A 19,600-nucleotide genomic window follows, 5' to 3' on the forward strand; every position below is an offset into this window, starting at 1 on the left:
CATTAAAAAGTTTCTGAAGGGGGTTAAAATATTTTAGATTTTTCCATCATAACTTCTGAGCAAATTACTGCACATTTACAAACATTTTTGCTCCATTTTTTAAAAAAAATTGATTTATTGTGACATCAATATCATTTTCGCACGATCTTCCCTAATTTCGGTAGTCAATTTTTCTAATATAACTTTTATCAATTCCATTCTATTTCTGCCACTATGAGCTATGTTATTAGCAAGTGTATGTGTTTTGCTTTGTCTTACACGCATATGAAATAAATAGATGCCGGCAAAGCTGCGTTTACAGAGGCTAGTAATTCATAAATTAAAAGCATAATAATCTTTAATTTTTTAATTATGTACTAGATGAAATGTGCAATTAAAAATCTTATTTTTCTTACAAGGGGAAGGCACGAAATTGAAAATTCAGTTCCGGATGAGATTTAGTATAAAGGTAGTATACATTTAGAATGTTCACTCAAGAAAATATTAAATCTCAATAGTCAGTCTATTTCGAGAAAATGGCCCTCAAACTTTCTGCATAGCTTATAGTATACTAATAATGTTTCGCAATTGCCGAGGCGCCAATAGTATAGTGGTTAAGACGCTAGCGTAGCATTCGGGAGACCTGAGTTCGATTCTGTGCTAACATTTCTTTTTACTTGTTTTTTTTTCTAATTTATTTCAAATTAATTTAACAATTTACAAACAGTTTTAATTAACACGTTTTTCAATTTTTATGCAAAAAAATAGATATTTATTCTCTTAATTCGTGGATTATAATTTAATATTTAGAAGAAAAACAATTATAAGTATGTACGCATTTGTTTAAATATTCAGAATTATTTAAATTAAACAATTTAAAGATGATTTCAACTAATACGCTACTCATTTTTATATGGAAGAAATAAATATATTTTCACTTAATACATAACTTAAAACTTATTTTTAAAAGAAAAATAATTATATTCATGTATATTGTTCTTGAATTATAACATATTTTGAATATATCTTGAATACATTTTGAATTTAATTTTTAAGTGTTAAAATAATCTGTCTGTATGTCTAGGACAAAGATAACTCAAAAACACTTTAATTTAAAAGCATGAAATTTGGTATACGATTTTCATACCAAATCCGTAGAATTCTGTCAACTTTTTAGCAAAATCCGTTCAGAGAAATACTGTCGGTTCGGATGTTCGAATATAATTTAACGCAATAACCGAAATATATCAAATTTGGTATGTAATTTGGGGGATTATGCCGTTTTGGTCAAAGTTTTGTTTCAATTGGTTGGAAAAAACGCATCTATAATACAAATTCGAATTTCGGTTAGTATTAACCGCATACTGGGGATTAATCGCCAAATAACTCGCCAAGGATGACACGATAGATTCAATACGCCAATCCTATGCAAGGCGTTCTCTGGGATAACATCTTTATTAGAGTATATGCAAGAAAATTTGGGAAGACAACTGCCTCTGGTTTAATTTTAATTATTAAATAGCCTCAGAAGCAGAATTTATGCGAGAAGGAAGGAAAATATTTATCATATGTATATAAATGGTAAGTTTCTCCTTTATAATAATATAGGAGAAATAATAATAATTTTCTCCCTTGAAAAACTGAAAGTAATCATAGATTTTCATCATAATTCTTTATAACGGAATGTAAAATTATATTCTAAAAAAAAGGCTAAGCTATATTAATGAAAAGTTTTTTCGTTCATTAGAGCAGAAAGAAAGTAACAAAAAGAAAGGAAAGGAGTGTGAATTCTTTTCGGTAAATAGAAATGGCAAAAGCTTTCTTTACCGAAATATCACAAATGTAATAAGGAAAACTCATCTAAAATCATCAACCAAGAACTGTTCCTTTTAATCCATTTCTTTATCCGTATCTTTTTTCGGTGCCAAATTTCATATCACCAGGTCGGCCACCACCTAACTAATTACTGCCTGCTTTGTCTGAGTCTCTCATAATGAGGTCCACTTTTTTATGTAAAAAGTCGGGCTACCAGCTTAAGCGTAATAACCGGCCTTTCAGCAACGCACTAAACGTTTCAAAGCACAAAGAATAGGTGCCTTTTTTCCACAGAAGTCTTTAAAAGCAATCGCGTCAATTATCTAGGCCAAAACGTGCCGCACTGGGGAAATTCGACAAAGAGGTCCAGCAATACGACTTGCTTCCTCCTAATGTAAAGCTTCAGAACTTGCCCGATTTCATTTGAATTTGGGAAACAATGGAAATATCTCATTGAAGAAAGTTATATAAGTTTAAACTTTTTCCACGGAACAATTTGTGTAACCGTGGCTGTGAAATATTCAGATAAGAAGGAAGGGAGGGGTGAAAGATGAAAGAAGATGGTGGGAAGGAGGTGCAAAGACACGAGTTCGAAATCGAGGCACCGTTAGTTTTGATAGAAATCGTGATGCGAATATGATAGCGCGATGTTTTTATTCATCGTCTTTAGCTTGAATGGCTCGGGAATGATTCGTGTAATGGAATCAAAGTTATTCTGTCTGTGGAATTTAATTCATTGTGTCATTTGGACAGAAGTGGTTAACTTTCATAGTTTTTCTTGAGTCACAATACCAAAACTAATTTTGCATATAATAATGAATTACTTGTCCTTTTGTTGGCTGGTTACCAATAGATATCGAGTCGTGCACAGTAAGTGTAGCACGGGTGATTAAATTATTTAATTAGACCTATGCAGACTGTTATCATATTCCTGTAAATGGTTTTAAATTATGCCTATAAACATCAAAAGGAATCTTTTAAACAAAGGGAGTGGCCTTTTAAATTTTTTCTTTAATAAAGTTGCCATCCCCCTCCTGGTGCATAATATTATGGATTTGGAGCAAAACCATCATCGCAACAAGTACTCAGATTTTTATTTTCATATATAAGAATTATATGCTTCGTAGTATAATAAAAGAAACCGACACTTGTGTGCAGCTGTATGCTCTCAGTGAACAATAATTACAACACAAATCTAACAGTTTTATTGAATCAAACGTACGATCTCACCAGCACAGATATCAGAAAATCGAATATTTATTTTTGAAGCTTTTTTTTCTTTCATATGATTGAAACAAAAAAAAATTATTGTTCTAAAATACGTTTAAAATACTTTTTAATTAATTAAAAATGAAAAATATATGCAATAAAAATGTAATTATTTAAATTTTAAGATGATGTAAAATCATTTGTGTACTTTAATATGTTCGAAAGTTATCGCAGAAAAATGGAAAAAAAATTAATTTGATTTTTAAGTAATTAATATTTTAAAAATTCGCCCGGATATGCTCACTCTCCCACTCCCAAATATAAACATGCCAAGTTTGGAAACTCTTATTCAAAAGATTTGGCTTGCAGAGTGGCAATACACACAAACACACATCTTTATTATTGGAAAAGATGTCATTTTTTAAATTCAGTTTCTATGTTCATAAAACCCATCAGTTCCTTAAAATACTGATTAAAAGAAACGCTCCAATTAATTGCATATTTTATCTGAAAATTTCAACAAAGATATTTTTATTCCAAGATTAATATAAAAATTAAAAAAAAAAGACTTCGGAAAATTCGTTGCCATTCAGAATGCTCATATTCATTGTTGACAATTGCATTTCACTTTTACTCGCGAAAAATTGTCGAATTAAACAAACAGAGTGACATCGGATCACAAAATGCAAACATTAATGACTGATAAGTGCGAAGATAACGAGTCGAATCACTCCAACATCGCGGTTTAATGACAACGTGGCTCAATACCAAACAAACACATTTCGTTTTCGTCAATGTACTTATCTTCCTTCAATGTTGGCTTTCTTTGCGAAATGAGCAATCTGACGTGCAATGTGCTTCGTAAGTTCTTATCGTTTTATCGAGGAGGACCGAAATAAAATCGGGAGGCTTGTCCAAATCCATTGTTTTGAAACATAAAGACGTGCCGAAAATCTATTTATTTCCAGTAATGTTATCCATTGACGCAAATGGAAAAGTTTGCTTACATTTATGCAAAATAATCTCATTGCTGGAGTAATTGTAATGTTTTGATCCTAAAATATAACAATACGTTGCGGGTTTAAATGAAATTATTACCATTGTCCATAAGACTAGATGTCGTTTTTCTTAACAATGGGTTTTGTTATTACACGTAAGAAAAAGCATTCCGCGATCGGCATTTATCTTCAAATATGCGCTTGAATTATTTTGGATTATTAAATGAAATGATGTTCTCACTTATTATTATGGATTGCATCGCGTAAATTCGATTCTGTAGAAAATAAAATGATGATGATGGTAAAGCACAATGTGGGGAAAGAATCAAATTTTGTAATATCGACAACATTCATTTGAATAAAGAAAAAAGATTGAGTCCATTTGGAAAACAAATTTTTTTAATTCATTACTTACAAATTATGTTACCTGGAAAGGCAATACTTGAGCCGTTTTTTATATTTATTTATATTATAAAATGTCCCCTAAAAGATATAAAATGATTAATTTTATCAAATCAAGCAATTTTAAAACCAGCGGGCGTGGTCCCCTCCAAACTTTCTAGCATATTCTCACATAAAATAGTCATCCTTGAGAACACCTTACATGGCATTGGCGAACTATAGAGACGAAATATTAAATTTTGGCGGTCATTTAGCATTTTGTCTGAATCTTTCGTGTCATCCTTGGTGAGTTTTTTGGCGATGAAGGCCTTGCATGAAGTTAATAGTATCCAAAAATTGAATTTGTGTTTTAGACACGCTTTTCTCAACCGCTTGAAAGAAAAATTTGATACAAAACTGTACTTGTAGTCATAAAATCCTACACCAAATTAGGTATATTTAAGTAACTGTGTTTTTGAATTATCGTGTTTACATGTTTCTGAAATTATAGACCGACAGAGAGTCAATCTGTTGATGGATGTGACTTAAAATTTGACGAGTGTCTAAACTATAGATTCTAAATCTATGCACAGAATTTTATTTGCCTAGCTCTCTTTGTTTTGAACTCATCGTGTTAATTTATATTCGAATGGTCGGACTTCCTCTCAACAGATTTTGCAGAAAATTTTATGGAAATCTGCATATTTGATGTAAAAACCGTATACCAAATTTCAACCGTCTAGCTCAAAGCATTTTTTAATTATCTTTGCCACAGACAGGTATGCGGGCATTTTCTAAACACCTGTTTCTCGGAGTCGGGGTGGTCTAAAATGGAGAGATTCGTCAAAGTCTCGAGTTGGAATTTTTCGACGATTACTGTATTTTCTCTGTACCACGTCTTCGAGAAAGTAAAAATTCCCCATATTGAATATAATGCAGGTGCAGATAACGAATTGCATTGCGATCAGAAATCCATAAGACGATATTTTGCAATTTAAATAATCATTCATCTAGTTTAATGTGTTTTTCAATAGTCGCGGCCACAAGCACAAAAATAGAGAAACAGACAGCTAGTTAACTAGTTAAAGACTGATATAGACGTGCAATTTTATTTTAAATCTTATTCTTCTAAATAATTCTGTTTATAAATTCTTTGTTTGCAGAAGACAAATTCATTTTTTTTAATTAAGGGAGTCTTAAAATGTGAAAATTTATCAAAATATTAAAATCGAATTTCTATATATTAACAGTATTTTATCTATTTAAATTTCTTATAAGCGACAGTAAAAATATATATTGGTAGAAAAAATGTTATAAGTAAAATCTAAAACACATTTCTGAGCAAGTTTATTCAAAACTATATCAAGTAAAAAGGTTCATTTTTATTACATCAAATAATACAAAAAGCAAGTCGATTTTCCATATAGATGATTAATTATTTTAGATTATTAATTACTAGAACATTAATTATTTACATTTATTACAATAACAATCCCAAATTTTACTTGGAAGCCGATGAAACTTGAAAGTATTGCTTTAACCCTTTCTAAGGCCGTGGGAAGTATGCTTCCCACCAAATTTATCAATATTTGTATGAAATTATGTAGGTTGGCATAAGTTCTGACACATTTTTTTAGAAAGACAGAAACTTAGAGGCTTCAGTTCTTTATCTCAGACAAAATGATGTGTCTTGATCTGTCACTCAATTATTAATGAACCAAATTAATTAATGAATCAAATTAAATTTATCTAATAAGCTAAATGAATCCCTTTTCTTATTCCAATTTCAAGCCTAAAAATATTTTAACATAATATTAGAAAAAAATGACCCTTCAAAGGGATAAACCATTCATATCTTGTTAATATGAACATTTTTCCAGACGGTATTTAGTAAACTATAGTTCCACAAAAAGAAGTAAATTTCAGCTCAAAGCAGAAATTAAGATTTTTAATTATTCATTAAATTAATAATTATCCATTTTATAAATTAAACAGGTTTTTCGCCCTTGTTTTTTCCTATGATTATTCGATTATTAAGTTTGTGAAAAGATGCAAAAATAAAATCAAAAAAGTTTTTAGGAATTCATTCGATATATAAAAGATCAAATTTTTTTTAATATCTCGAACACTGAATAATTTCTTGGTGATTTGAAAAACCTCTGATTCCAAATTTTGTTAATCTAATATACATTTCTGAAATTTAAGATGATGGAAAAAACGAATTCCCAAAATATTAACCAGTTTATTTATTCCAGCGTTTACATTTTAAATTGTGAGATTCTGACAATTTCGCATATTTGGCTTAGTGGTTTATTAAATTTTCTCGCTAAGAGATATTTTATCCATATTCATTTATAAAATATTTGAGAGAACTCTTAATGTAGATAGAATGTAGATAATACATACTATCAGCTGCTTTCATCGTGCTGACGTTTGTTTCATTATTGAGTGCTACTTTACCTAATCTTGTTTTGAGGCGAAAAAAAAGGGCATTATTTTGGCTTCGTGGATTAGAAGGGCAAGGAGTGAAGAATTAAAATGAGGGGGGAATGTCCTTGAAAGGGAGAAAAATCGAAGCGGATAAACCTGACGTGTGCATCATCGAAAGCTATCTATATGTGTGTAATATCATCTAATCTTGATTTCTGTCTTTTTCTCAAACATCGCTTTGAAACATTTCCATTTCTAAAACGATTATACGTTCCATATTAACCTGAAAAAACCGGATTTCAATTCTTGTTGCAAATTTAAATTCATCGTCCTGGATTGCCCCTTTAAGAATTGGATGTCCTGTATCACTTAACACATTAAACATCACCTTATTAAAAAAAATTGTTTTTTGGGGGAGGGCATGCGAAGAAGGAATTAGGATTTGCTTAGGAATTTAAGTTCAAGTATCCAAGTTCACACAAATATAGAAATGAACGTATTAGATTACTTAGATGGAAAAGCATACATCTCACTTATACAGATACAATTGACGATTGATGAGTTGATAAAATAGTTAATATTCTTTTAAAAAAGAAGTAAATTAGATTACCACTGATACATAACAAAAATATGATTAAAATGAAAAAATAGTTATGTAATTTTATTTCCCAGGTTCATAAGAAAAGTGAAAATTATTGAAGTCCAAAATTCTACTGGCTAGCAGTGAGTAATAAACCAGAAAATTACTATTTAAGCAATAAAAAATTTAGTATTTTTCACAAATATAGAGCATGCGGAAAATAGTGCCTGTCCTATTTGTATATTAATAACAGAAACGCAGAAAGATTCATGTTGGTATTAAAACATTACTGCCTTCATTTGACCATAACTTGATAAAACTCAGCTTCAGGAAAGAAGGTCAAGTATCGCTTTGAAATTATCTTCCATTTGAAAGTATGTTTATGACGATGAGAAATTGCTGCCATTAGTCAAATGTAAATAATCTCATGGATGCTTTTATTTCTTCTTCCTATTCGAAGCACAGAGGAAATATTGTAATCATAAAAATATTCGAATTCGAGATTTTGAAGAATTTCTACGTTTCAGACCGCCCTAAATCGAAAAAAAAAATCTTTGGCATCACGCCTGTCTGCGAGCAATATAACTTAAAAATATTTTGAGCAAAATAGATGAAATTTGGTAACGAACTTGAAACCAAACTTGTAGATTTCTGTCAAATTTTGAACGAAATCCATTCACATGAAGTCGGTCTGCTCAGTTATTTGAGCGATAACTACAAAATACAACGAACGAGGTAAACAAATTTGGTATACAGATTTTGCATTTAAAATACAGATCCTTAACAAATTTTGAACCAAATCTGTCAAACAGTTGACCATTTGTCGATCTATAATTTTCCATGCATGTAGGAAGCATAATTCATGAGTAATGACTTAAATCAATGAAATGTGGCGGGTAATGTTGGGACTACGACGACAGAACTATGTCAAATATTGATTTCAATCGTCCAAAATGTATATTATCACGATAGATTCAGTAAAATGTCAAGATTCAAGAAGATACATATTTCGTGACTATCGTTCACCAATGCCATGCACAGTGTTCGCGTCCTTACCCAAGGTCCACAATCTTATGTGAAAGAAAGGGGATAAAAAATTTGTGGGAATAGGCGAAAGTTTTGTAAGACTATTCTCGCTGTCTTGTAATGAAGACGAATGAATATTGTTAAAAAACTAAAATTAAAATAAATCCAGCAAATGTTATTAAATTAATTTTAATAGTTTATGTTTTAATTGAACCTTAGCCTTTAAAATCAGTCATAAAATTTCTTTGTGCGAAAAGATGGTTGATAGGGAAGCTGATCGCTAAATCTAAAAAAAATAATTACGATTACCGAAGGTGATAAATCTTTGGAACTACTGTATAAAAGATTAGAATTTTATGCATCTGCATACTCTTGGTGGCAATGATCTATTTTAATATTTTCAGACTTAAGTTGAATTTAAATTTGATTCACTATCAGTGGTGACACCTGTCAGTAGATCTGAGAAATAAGATATCTCAAAATTATAAATTTCACAATACTTTAAATCAAAAAAAAGAAAAGAAATATCATGTGCTTAAAACTAATTAAGAAAAATATATTTTCAGGACTGTTTTTAATTAAATTTGTCTTCTATCATTTCGAACTGTTCCCGATATAATATCCTTTTATGAATCTGAAAGAATTCACTGAAAGCTCTTGTCTCCATAACAAAAATGAGACGAACGCCACAACAATAACATCGTTACTAAGCAGATACCAAAGCATGCCACATAGATAAGAACATTTTTTTTTATCGGAACCCCCTAGGAGAAATAATTTCTGCAAGCTACCTAAACTCCCCCATGGGTGAAGATAAGGCACTCAGTTTTCCTTATCAGTCAATTTCCAATAAGTTTGACAGGTTTGGTTGGCAACGAAAACTGGCGGGAACTGGATTTCACAATGCTGTTTGATAAGAGCTTTATTTTAAGGACAACAACAGTCACGGACGTTCAAGATATTGACCTCAACTCAATTGTGTCACATCGAATTTGCTATAGAGAAAGGTGATTCCCTTTGTTAACTTTATATTAATCTTATATCAAACATACAAAGAGAAGATACTGTAATCGACGAAAAATTTCATTTTGAATTCTGAATGAATAGTCATGTTTTAAACCTCCATCATTAAGCGTATAAAATGCCTAGAATTAAGCTTATTTATTTGGGAATATCTGTCTATATCACGAAATTATATCTGTCTATAATACGAAATATATATCTGTCTATAACACGAAATATATATCTGTCTATAACACGAAATATATATATCTGTCTATAATACGAAATATATATCTGTCTATAACACGAAATATATATCTGTCTATAATACGAAATATATATCTGTCTATAACACGAAATATATATCTGTCTATAACACGAAATATATATCAGTCTATAATACGAAATATATATCTGTCTATAAAACGAAATATATATCTGTCTGTAACACGAAATATATATCTGTCTATAACACGGAATATATATCTGTCTATAACACGAAATATATATCTGTCTATAACACGGAATATATTTCTGTCTATAACACGAAATTGAAAACTAGAATTTTATTTTACAGCCTTTATGTCCGTATTGTCATGAGATTTATCAGTGAGCTGACTGCTTGTCTGTATTTTTGCACAGCGTTAAGAATCTATAATATTGCTCTCCCATGCAATTAGTCATATAAGGAAAAAAGTTTTACAAATACCTTGATGGAGTCTGAAGGAAGACCTCCCGAGGCTATTGGTTGGAATTTTGGGGATCGTTTTACTACCTGACAAGGAATTCGGCGAGTTTGGAAACAAAAACGGGGGTTCTGGAAAGTAAAAGAATTTTGGTGATATCTCTTTAGAAACCAATATATTAATATTTTTAAAAACTTCCATACTCTATCATGGAAAGTATATAAGCAAAGGAGAACGTATGAGATAGCTCTGTTTTTGGAGTACTGATTTCTGTTTGAACTTCTGTTCCAAAATGTTCTGTTTGAACAATTTTTGCTGTCGCAGTTATTTGCGTTTATGCAGTTAAGTTTTCAAGTGCTGTTTCGTTGTACATCTCGGCTGTACTACATGTGTTTCGAATTTATTGCAAAATAAAGCTTCGTTATTCATTAACAAGCTGATTGACTATCCATTCGCTGAACGGACGGTAGGAACATTATAACTGAAAACCCCAGCAACTTAATGGGTGACGTTTAATATTTAATATTTGGATGGCTTTATCGTATCAAATTCTGGAATCAAGTCTTCCAATGAAAAAAAAATCTAAAGTACATATTTAATTTGCACCATTTTATAACGATGATAAACACAAAACGTGCCATATTATGGTAGTACATGAGAAATTCGAAGGGAGAATATCTGCAGCAAAATCATATTTCTTTCTTCATTATTTTTCTAGATGCATCCATATTTGGTGACACACATAGCTTTTTTTTAATGAAACACTCAAGAGGAAATATCTTCCTGCGTAATTCAATTTATAAAAACATATATTTTTATGAAATTTTATTATGTATTGAAGCTTTGTTCTGTATCTATGCTTTTGCATTCTTGTACTAAGAAAATTATTCCAATAGTAAAAAAAAAAAAAAATCAACCATGCAATTTTAACGAATCTCCAAGTTTTAGATCTCACTAAATCTGAATTTAAAAAAAAGATATTTTTTTGAATTTTTTTTTTCCATCCGTCTGTACCCACACTAACTGAAATTAATTTTTGTATATGGGTCCTTACATCAAATTTGCAAACTTCGGTCAAATTTTGGATAATATCTTTGAGCAAAAAATGTAACTGTTCGTTTGTCCATGTCAATATAAACATTAGTTAAAAACCCAATACCTATTTGGATAAATAAAGCATATAAACTATTATTAGAACAGAAAATCTGCAAAAAAGAATTGACCGCCTGTTGGTCTACATATTTGAGAGATGCCACCGAGACAACTTGTAAACGTAATGACATCCAGGGCAACGTACAACATTTAGAATTATATTTCTGAAAATATAATTCTAAAAATAAATATTTTTAAATAATTCTAAAAAAATACAATGAATAAGAATTACTACATGTTAATTAATAATTCTAAAAATAATAAAATTTAGAATTAAATTTCAATAATTTCTGGTAAATATTCACTTTTCAGAAAAATTCACTTTAATTTTTTTCACAATAAAATCAATTACAAAAAGCTCCATAGTGGATTAACATACAAGAAAGCCAAAGAATACTTTTGCTAGTTATTTTATTCTTTTTTATATTATTTATTGGATTTTTATGAAATGAAATATGATTTCCACGTGCAGTTGTTGCAAAATAGAGCCATCACAATCCCAGTAACTTTTAAGTTTCAGTTATCACAACACATGACGCATTGTTCGTATCCTTCATTCCCAGTTCTTAGAAGACGATTAGAGATTCCTTGTTTAGGAATCCAAAAGCAAATGATTTGACTCAACACATAGGCATGCTATGAGAAATTAACTATAATAAATAACATTTCTGCTTTAAAAAATGCGATGATGTTTCTCCTCTTTCTATCTAAGGCACCATAAATTGAGTTGGAGAATTATAATCACGGAAGGAGAATGAGTGATACATTCCAGTAACTCATCCACAGATAAATACTGAAATTCTTCTACAATCAGTAAAAGTGTTGCACGCGATGTGAAAAGAAATTCCAATCAAACACGTTTGCTGACCAGGAGGCTCTACTTAGTGCTTACCGTATCTTCTTTCGAATTACTGGAAAAAATGGGACGAATAACGTGCAATGTAATCTAAGGTCAAATGCGACACGTGTTCCGTGAAATGTTCCAATCATTCCGTATGATTTACAGTGAAAAGATAGCATTTTTCTAAAACTTTACGAAGTCGGTTTTGTGTTCTTAGATCTAAAATACATAAAAGAAATATTTTGTAATCGTTAAAATATTCAACTTTATGATTTCGCGTTTGAAAGTTCGAATCCATTAAACCATTTTTGGAATTATATTGGTTTACTTCCGATATGTGGACAAAAAAAACACCACATGTTGAATGGAGGAAATTTGGTAAACTTTCATTGCACCAAAAATGTAAATTGATATCAAATTTTGAACGAAGTACGTCTACTGAAATTTGTCCGTCTGTTTCCGCCTTTCTCTAAACAATAAAAACGAATCCCAAAAATTTAAAGACAAGATTATACGGTTGCGATAAACTTGCCCTTTCGCGGGAGGGGGGGGGGGTTCCCAACGTTTTCTCGTATACTCTCCAATTAAGGCCGTATACCCCTCTACCCAACATAAAGTTCTGGAACTTGGGTAAGGTAGTACAATCCTTGCATCGCATTAACAAACGATAGCTACGAAATGCGGATTCTTTGTCACGAATCTATCGCTTTTATTGAATCTATCTGCGAATATGTATTTTGAACAACCGACCGAATGAAACCAAAATTTGACGCGAAAAACTGCAGTTGTAGTAACAAGATTTCATTGGTTTAAGTCATTACGCTTATGAATTGTTGCATTTATATGCGTGAAAAAATACGACCAACCCTTTGACGTATTTCTTTCAAAATGTGTTTAAAACCTGTATTTTAGAAGCAAAATCGGTGTCCAAATTTTATTTTCCTAGCTTTTTGCATTTCGGAGTTTGTCTAGCTGTTCGATTGACAGTTGAATTCGGCAAACTTAATGTGAATGAATTCCGTTCAAAATTTAATGGAAATCTACAAATGTGGTTCAAAGTCCATATACCAAATTTCATCTATCTAGCTCAAGACGATTTTGACTTATCGTGTTTACGGACAGACAGACAAACATAATGCAAAAAAATCTGTTTTTCGTAATCAGAGAATTCTGAAACGTAAAGATTGTTTAAAACTATGAGTTCGAATTTTTTGGTAATTACAATATTTCTATACTTCGTGTACGAGAAAGTAAAAAATGCAACCAATTAAATGGATAATGTTTGGCATATAATTCTATAAATTAAACTGAGGATATTTATGGAAATTTTTGAACATCAGTGAAAGGAGAAACTGTCTGTCCTTCCACATGTTCGTGTCCAAACATAATAAGTTAGGTAGCTAGATGAAGAAAATTACCTATTGTATTTGCTTGTATTGTGACTTTTTTGTATTTAATTTTTATAAATTTAATAAGTTTATTTCCTTTTGTACTTACTAGAACTGCTCATTCAATATTTACTATAGAATAAGGAGTAGCATTTTGATTTTCTTCCTTTTTAATAAGAGGAGCAAAGAATTTTAAGCATTGAGCAGCGTCATGTAAGTATATGGTCCCAACATATAATTAGCATAATATTTAAAAAAAACGTTTCAGGAAATTACATCAAGCCATCAAAAATGTATCCTAAGAAAACACAGTATCAATAAACAAAAATTAATTCATTAAAAAGAGCTGCCACAAAAGTAAAATTAATGTTAAATGCTCTATTTTTATATCCAGTTCGCACAAAATCTCTCTTAAATGCCGGCGTCCTAACCTAGGGACAGAGTGATGATAGGGGTAGTAGAGTGCGCCTATTAATTGGGCGTACCGGGTTCGAGTCCTGGTTCAGGCATAATTGTTCTTCCCCCTGTGTTCTATCTGTGAGGTGTGTGAAAGATCCCCCCTGTAAAAAGAGGCTGTGCAAGCGAGTGCGTGAGTGTCATCTTCATATGAGCTAGAAGTCAGACTTCTGCCCCCGGATGCTCAAGGGTCCTTACCCTCAGAAGTTGCTGCATCCCCTTTCCGTCTTAACGCGGACACGACATCACCATCATGGTCAATAATGTTTTGAAGTTATGCCCCATTTATTTAAGTAATATTTATGAGTTTCATATGTCAACTCTTAACCATTAATAAGGCAACATTTTTCAACCCCTTTTGTTTCGAACCCGGCCCAGTATTATATAAGTACAGAGAATTTATTGTTTCACATTTACGTATAAAATGTTTTGTAGTTCAGAAAAAAACAAAGATCAAACTTTTTCATCTTTTTTATTAAGAATTATGGTTAATAATGTTTTGAAGTTATGCCCCATTTATTTAAGTAATATTTAAGCATTTCACGTCAACTCAAATATATTATGAAATACTGTTTCTTACTCAAACCTGAGTCACCAAACAACTTTCTTCCTAACATGGGAGACCATGTATCAAACATAGAAAGGAAAGCTTTATCTTTTCTTGCGCAAGCGCAGTTCACAAGCGAATCCAGTGGGCGAAATTTTACTTTCAACGATTTCTGACTCAAACCAGGTTTTGTTCTGGACCACAAAGACACTCTCAGACATAAACAAAACAGAAATTATGAGGACGATTATGCAATGCCCCTCATATCACACAGAGTGGAAAAATACTCTTCCAAAAAAGAGATTACTGTTATCAGAATATTAACCTAGAAAACATGGGATTGAATACACAGAAGATATGTTTTTCCCCCTCCATTTTGATTTTTCTTATGAAATATGTTTCAATTTCACTTACTTAGTAGCTATTTTAAGAGAAAATTGAAAACTGTACTCAATCCTCAAATAAAATTAACATTTAGATGGAACTGACAAGAAATATTTATTGAAAAATCGCATGGTTGAATTGATTTTGCAAATATTTAATTCTTTAAGCCGTAAAGTAATGTATCTTCAGTTCCACATATGTTTTACTTGCTCGTTTTTAGAAAGATAGTGTTGCTCCAAATAATTTAAGAAATTAACCTAATTAGTTATCTAAAGAAATCAATCATCTTTATATCTTTAATATTTTTATAACTTAAGCTGTTTTCACTTTTTTTCACTCACGCTCCCTTTTTTATTGAAATGTTTTATCATTTCTCCATCTAGAGCGTGAACAGAATACACAATTTTCGATATCTAAATCTATTATTAAGTCTGAACAGCAATGATTTTATAACAAAAAACTCATTTTGACAAGGTTAACCGATACTTGGGATGTTGTTCAGAAACAACGTGTTATGAGAGATCTACACTTCCAAATGATTTTCAAAAATATTGCAAGCATGTATTAATACATAGATTATTGCATAATAATTAAAATAAATTAATTAATATAATGTTTAAGAAATAATTAATTGATTAAAAAAATTCAAAGATCATGTAGATACATTATAAAAATTTCAAACTCTAAATTTTTTCTTTACATTCTTTTTACCATTTCCCAATTAAAGAGATGTTTCAAGATTTCAGTCACGTTTTTATATAGATTGAAAAAACCAAAATCCGTCAATAGAAGATTAATTACATTCGAAAGCAAAGAATTTTTTAAAATGTAATAATAAGCATAATCTTTTTATATTATATTGTTGCTTATCCTCCTTGGATTGAACTCCTATTCAAACCAAATACCAAGACATCGGGGAAAGTGGGGCGCAGTAGCTTCTGAGGGTAAGGACCCCTGAGCACCGGAGGGCAGAAGTCTGACTTCTAGCTCATATGAAGATGACACTCACACATTCGTTTGCACAACCCCTTTTTACTTGGGGGGGGGGACTCTTTCACATACCTCACCAACAATAACCACAACATGAGGGGTCAATACTGTGAACAAAAAGCCAGACCCTCACAGAAAAAATCCCATGTTTTGAATCCCTGCCTGAGGGTGACTCTTGAGAAAGTCTTCAGGCCGGATTCTTATTTTGTTTTTGTTTGTACTTTTGATTCTATTTGTATTCCTTTTTATCTTTACTAATTTGGTTTTATATATATATATATATACGGGATTTTAATGATTTTGAATATGTTGTTACATATGTAAAAATCTCAGACTAGCTCGTAAAATCTAACTCAAAGGGGGTGGGGAATGATGGGGACAGAAATTTTCATTTCGCTATAACTTCTTTAATATTGAAGATAGAAAAATAAATCCAATGAGTCAAATTAGCGCCGCATTAAGAGAAACAACTTTTGTTTTTAAAGTGTTTCGATAACTGTAATATCTTACAAGTTAGACGACTGAAAAATGATTTTCAAGTCCTCATTTTGACTGTTTCTAACATCAACAATTTATGTTGCCAGATAGTAAGTCTGATGTAAAGGAGTCTGTCTACCTTTGCCTTCTAGCTTGCCAATAGGATTTTTTTTTTCATTAAAAACCGCACACTTCATGAAAATTCTTCAAATAAATTGAATAAATAAACGATGTTTTTCGTGCAACTCTCACATATAGTACTCATAATTTAGCACGTTTATTGACTTGACTACCTACGAAACATTATTTTTTTTACTTGAATGGATGAGTCCTTCCTTACTATATCTAAACTTGAGATGAAAAATGAACAATTAACTAGATAACAGGTGGGAATCACATGCATTGCATGAATCAAACGGCAAGAGGCAACTACCATTTTAAAGAATGTTGCTTCATATAGTCATGTTTTATGTAAAAAATTTTCAAAATAAAATCAACATATTATCGAAAGCATAAAGCACAAACCGTTTCAATTTAACAATGAAGAGAGAATTTAATAACTAAAAGTAATGTATTATACAATTGCTAGAAGCATGGAAAAAAAGAGAGAATGACTGACAAGACACAGAAAAATCAGGGAACTGGAACTAATTGGCAGTAAGCAGTGACAACAATCTTGCATGGCAGAAATATCTTATTTATTAGTTGGCAGTAAGCTAAACAACAACAACGGAAATCGATCGGAGTTCGAAAAAAAGAACCGAAACAAATGCGACAAAGGGTTATTGATAACAATGAGGAATTGTCTACTCACTGAAACATTAAAACAAAACAATAGATAACAGTTTTCAAAAGATTCAAAGAGTACCAACTCATTATTTTTAATAAAATCTCGATATTAATTGAAACTTCGAGCATAATGTTTATCTACGATTTCTGACCATTGTTTTCTTTAACGAAGATAGTTTAGTTTGTTTAGACATATTGGTCAAGTCAATGAATCCCATTGACGGGTTTGTATACTTTGTGTCCATTTGTTTCTCTTATTCATTTGCTCGAAAAAATAAAGTAGGTTTATAAACATTCTCATATCTTATAGCAATCTGTATGATATAATCCCACATAACTAATGTGCACTTAAATTAAATGATCCTAAATACATAGCACAACGAGAAAGGAGGACAACCTTGTTTGATCACTGGAGATTTGTATATAGTTTAGTTAGGTTATTAGGTTACTTTGAAGCTAAATGAGGACTAATTTGTAACGAATCTCATAATAGTTCATTGTAGTTACGTGATGGATGACGCTCCTAACATTTTTAGGATTTCTAACTAAGCAAAAAGTATTTAAAACACTTTCCTTGACATTCTGCAATGTTTCAATCAAATTTGAAAATAAATAAACAAATAAAAATTAAAACTAAATTTTAAAAAAATTATTCCAAAAACGTTGATGAACATAAGGTCATATAGCAAACATAGTTTTAAATTCAGTTTCAAGATGTAAAATAGCTTTCACGCACTTTTCATAATATGGAATACAACAAAACTTATTTAATAATTGCGTATTAGCCGTCTTTGGCAACCAGCTGTTCATCCATCATCTATATATTTAAACAACTCTCTAAGGCAGTCATTGAAACCTATTTCGTCTATTTTTATGAGTTATGAAAATTATTTATATTTAGATATGCCATCAATGAATTCCTGCTCTAACTGCCTAGATTTTGTCGAATTTCCATCTTCCAGATCTCCTTGAGTTAGAAAAAAACACTTTTTTTGGAATCGTATCCGCCTGATCCTGAATTCGATAAATAAAAAACGTTTTAAGCAAAATGAGTGAAAGTTCTATGTAGTCATTAGACTAAATTTGTAGATTCGATTTGTATATTTGTACGATATCCATTCTGAAGAAGTCTGTCATTCTGACCGTATGAGTACAGGTGAAAACATTAACTACGAAAATATAAAGTGTAAGATAGATAAAATATTGCGAACAGTTTCATCATCTAAAATATAAATCCATATCAAATTGTGAACCAAATTCGTATACAGAACTGGCTATCTGCATATATATATGCATATCATTAAACCCAATAACTCAAACTGAAGATCACCTATGATATTTCATAAATGATTATGTTGCTAAAATTGTAATTCCGCTTCAAATTTTGGTCTATTTCTGTCGAAAAAAGGTGCCCAGTATGCATACTCGGTTTTTTTCACTAAATTATAGAAGTAAAGATGATCCTGTGCAAGATACTGGAAATAAATATATGAACAGTGCAGCGTTAATTGTCTTGCTCAAGGTCCCCACTTTTTAGGAAGAAAGTCAATAACACTTTTATTAAGAAATATGCGAAAAAATTTCTCAGAAATCACTAACTTATTATCTTTGTCACGCTCATTCCTTTTTGTTATTATCTCACAGGGGGAGGTGGCATTTCTATTATAAGATTATAAGAATGTGTTATTTTATTATTAATATCTGGAAGACCGAGCTCGTCTAGACAATTTTTTTAAATCGTGTTTTTTCGGAGAAATTATTTAGATACGAATCACATACTGATTACATATGAATATTTTTCTATCTTACCTACATATAAACTGGTCATTTAGATCAAAGAAATCATGAATGCACTTAGTTTAACATGTTATTCGAAACAATCTGCTATATGACAGCATTCACTTTACAGTTTATCTATCATTACTTATATTTTTGAACTTGCACTCAGTTTTACCATCATGAAATCGGGACGGAGATGGCGCTACATGATATTGTCAGCATGAGAGCAGATAGAAAAAGGCTCTAATAGTTAGTTATAAAAAAATGTGTTTTTATTCATGTGTGTGCGTAAAATCACATTTTTTCAGGAAAGGCACTTATAAAGATAAACTTAAAAAGCAAAGATATTAAATATAAATACATAAGTAAAAAAATAAAAAATAAAAAACGCGAATCGAACCGAGGACCTGCAACAAATGCGCCAATCATGTTGTTTTGACCACTATGCTGCATTGCCCACACTTCGAAATGGGGGTTGAATATACTTATTCTAATAGTTAGGCATTAAAATAATTGCTTTTTTGTGTAAAATCATGTTTTTTTCAAAAAAAGACACCTATATAGATAAATGGAAAAGCAAAACCTTATTTACACCTTTATTTTACTTTATTATTAAATTTGATTCAAATCATTAGAGCCGTTCCGTAATACACCAAATATATATATAACATTATTTGTTGTGAAGCATGAT

General features: G+C 30.9%; 1 protein-coding gene across 1 annotated transcript in view; it reads left to right on the plus strand.

Moving 5' to 3' along the window:
• Positions 1–1,457: 1,457 nt before the first annotated feature.
• LOC129968347 (parkin coregulated gene protein homolog) overlaps positions 1,458–19,600 on the plus strand; it is a 35,955-nt gene continuing 17,812 nt past the window's right edge. The window contains exon 1 of the mRNA XM_056082204.1: positions 1,458–1,560. The gene's annotated coding sequence lies outside the window, so the exon portion shown is untranslated. The remainder of the gene's footprint in view (positions 1,561–19,600) is intronic.

The sequence above is a fragment of the Argiope bruennichi genome, chromosome 5, assembly GCF_947563725.1.
Source record: "Argiope bruennichi chromosome 5, qqArgBrue1.1, whole genome shotgun sequence".
Lineage (NCBI taxonomy): Eukaryota > Metazoa > Arthropoda > Arachnida > Araneae > Araneidae > Argiope > Argiope bruennichi.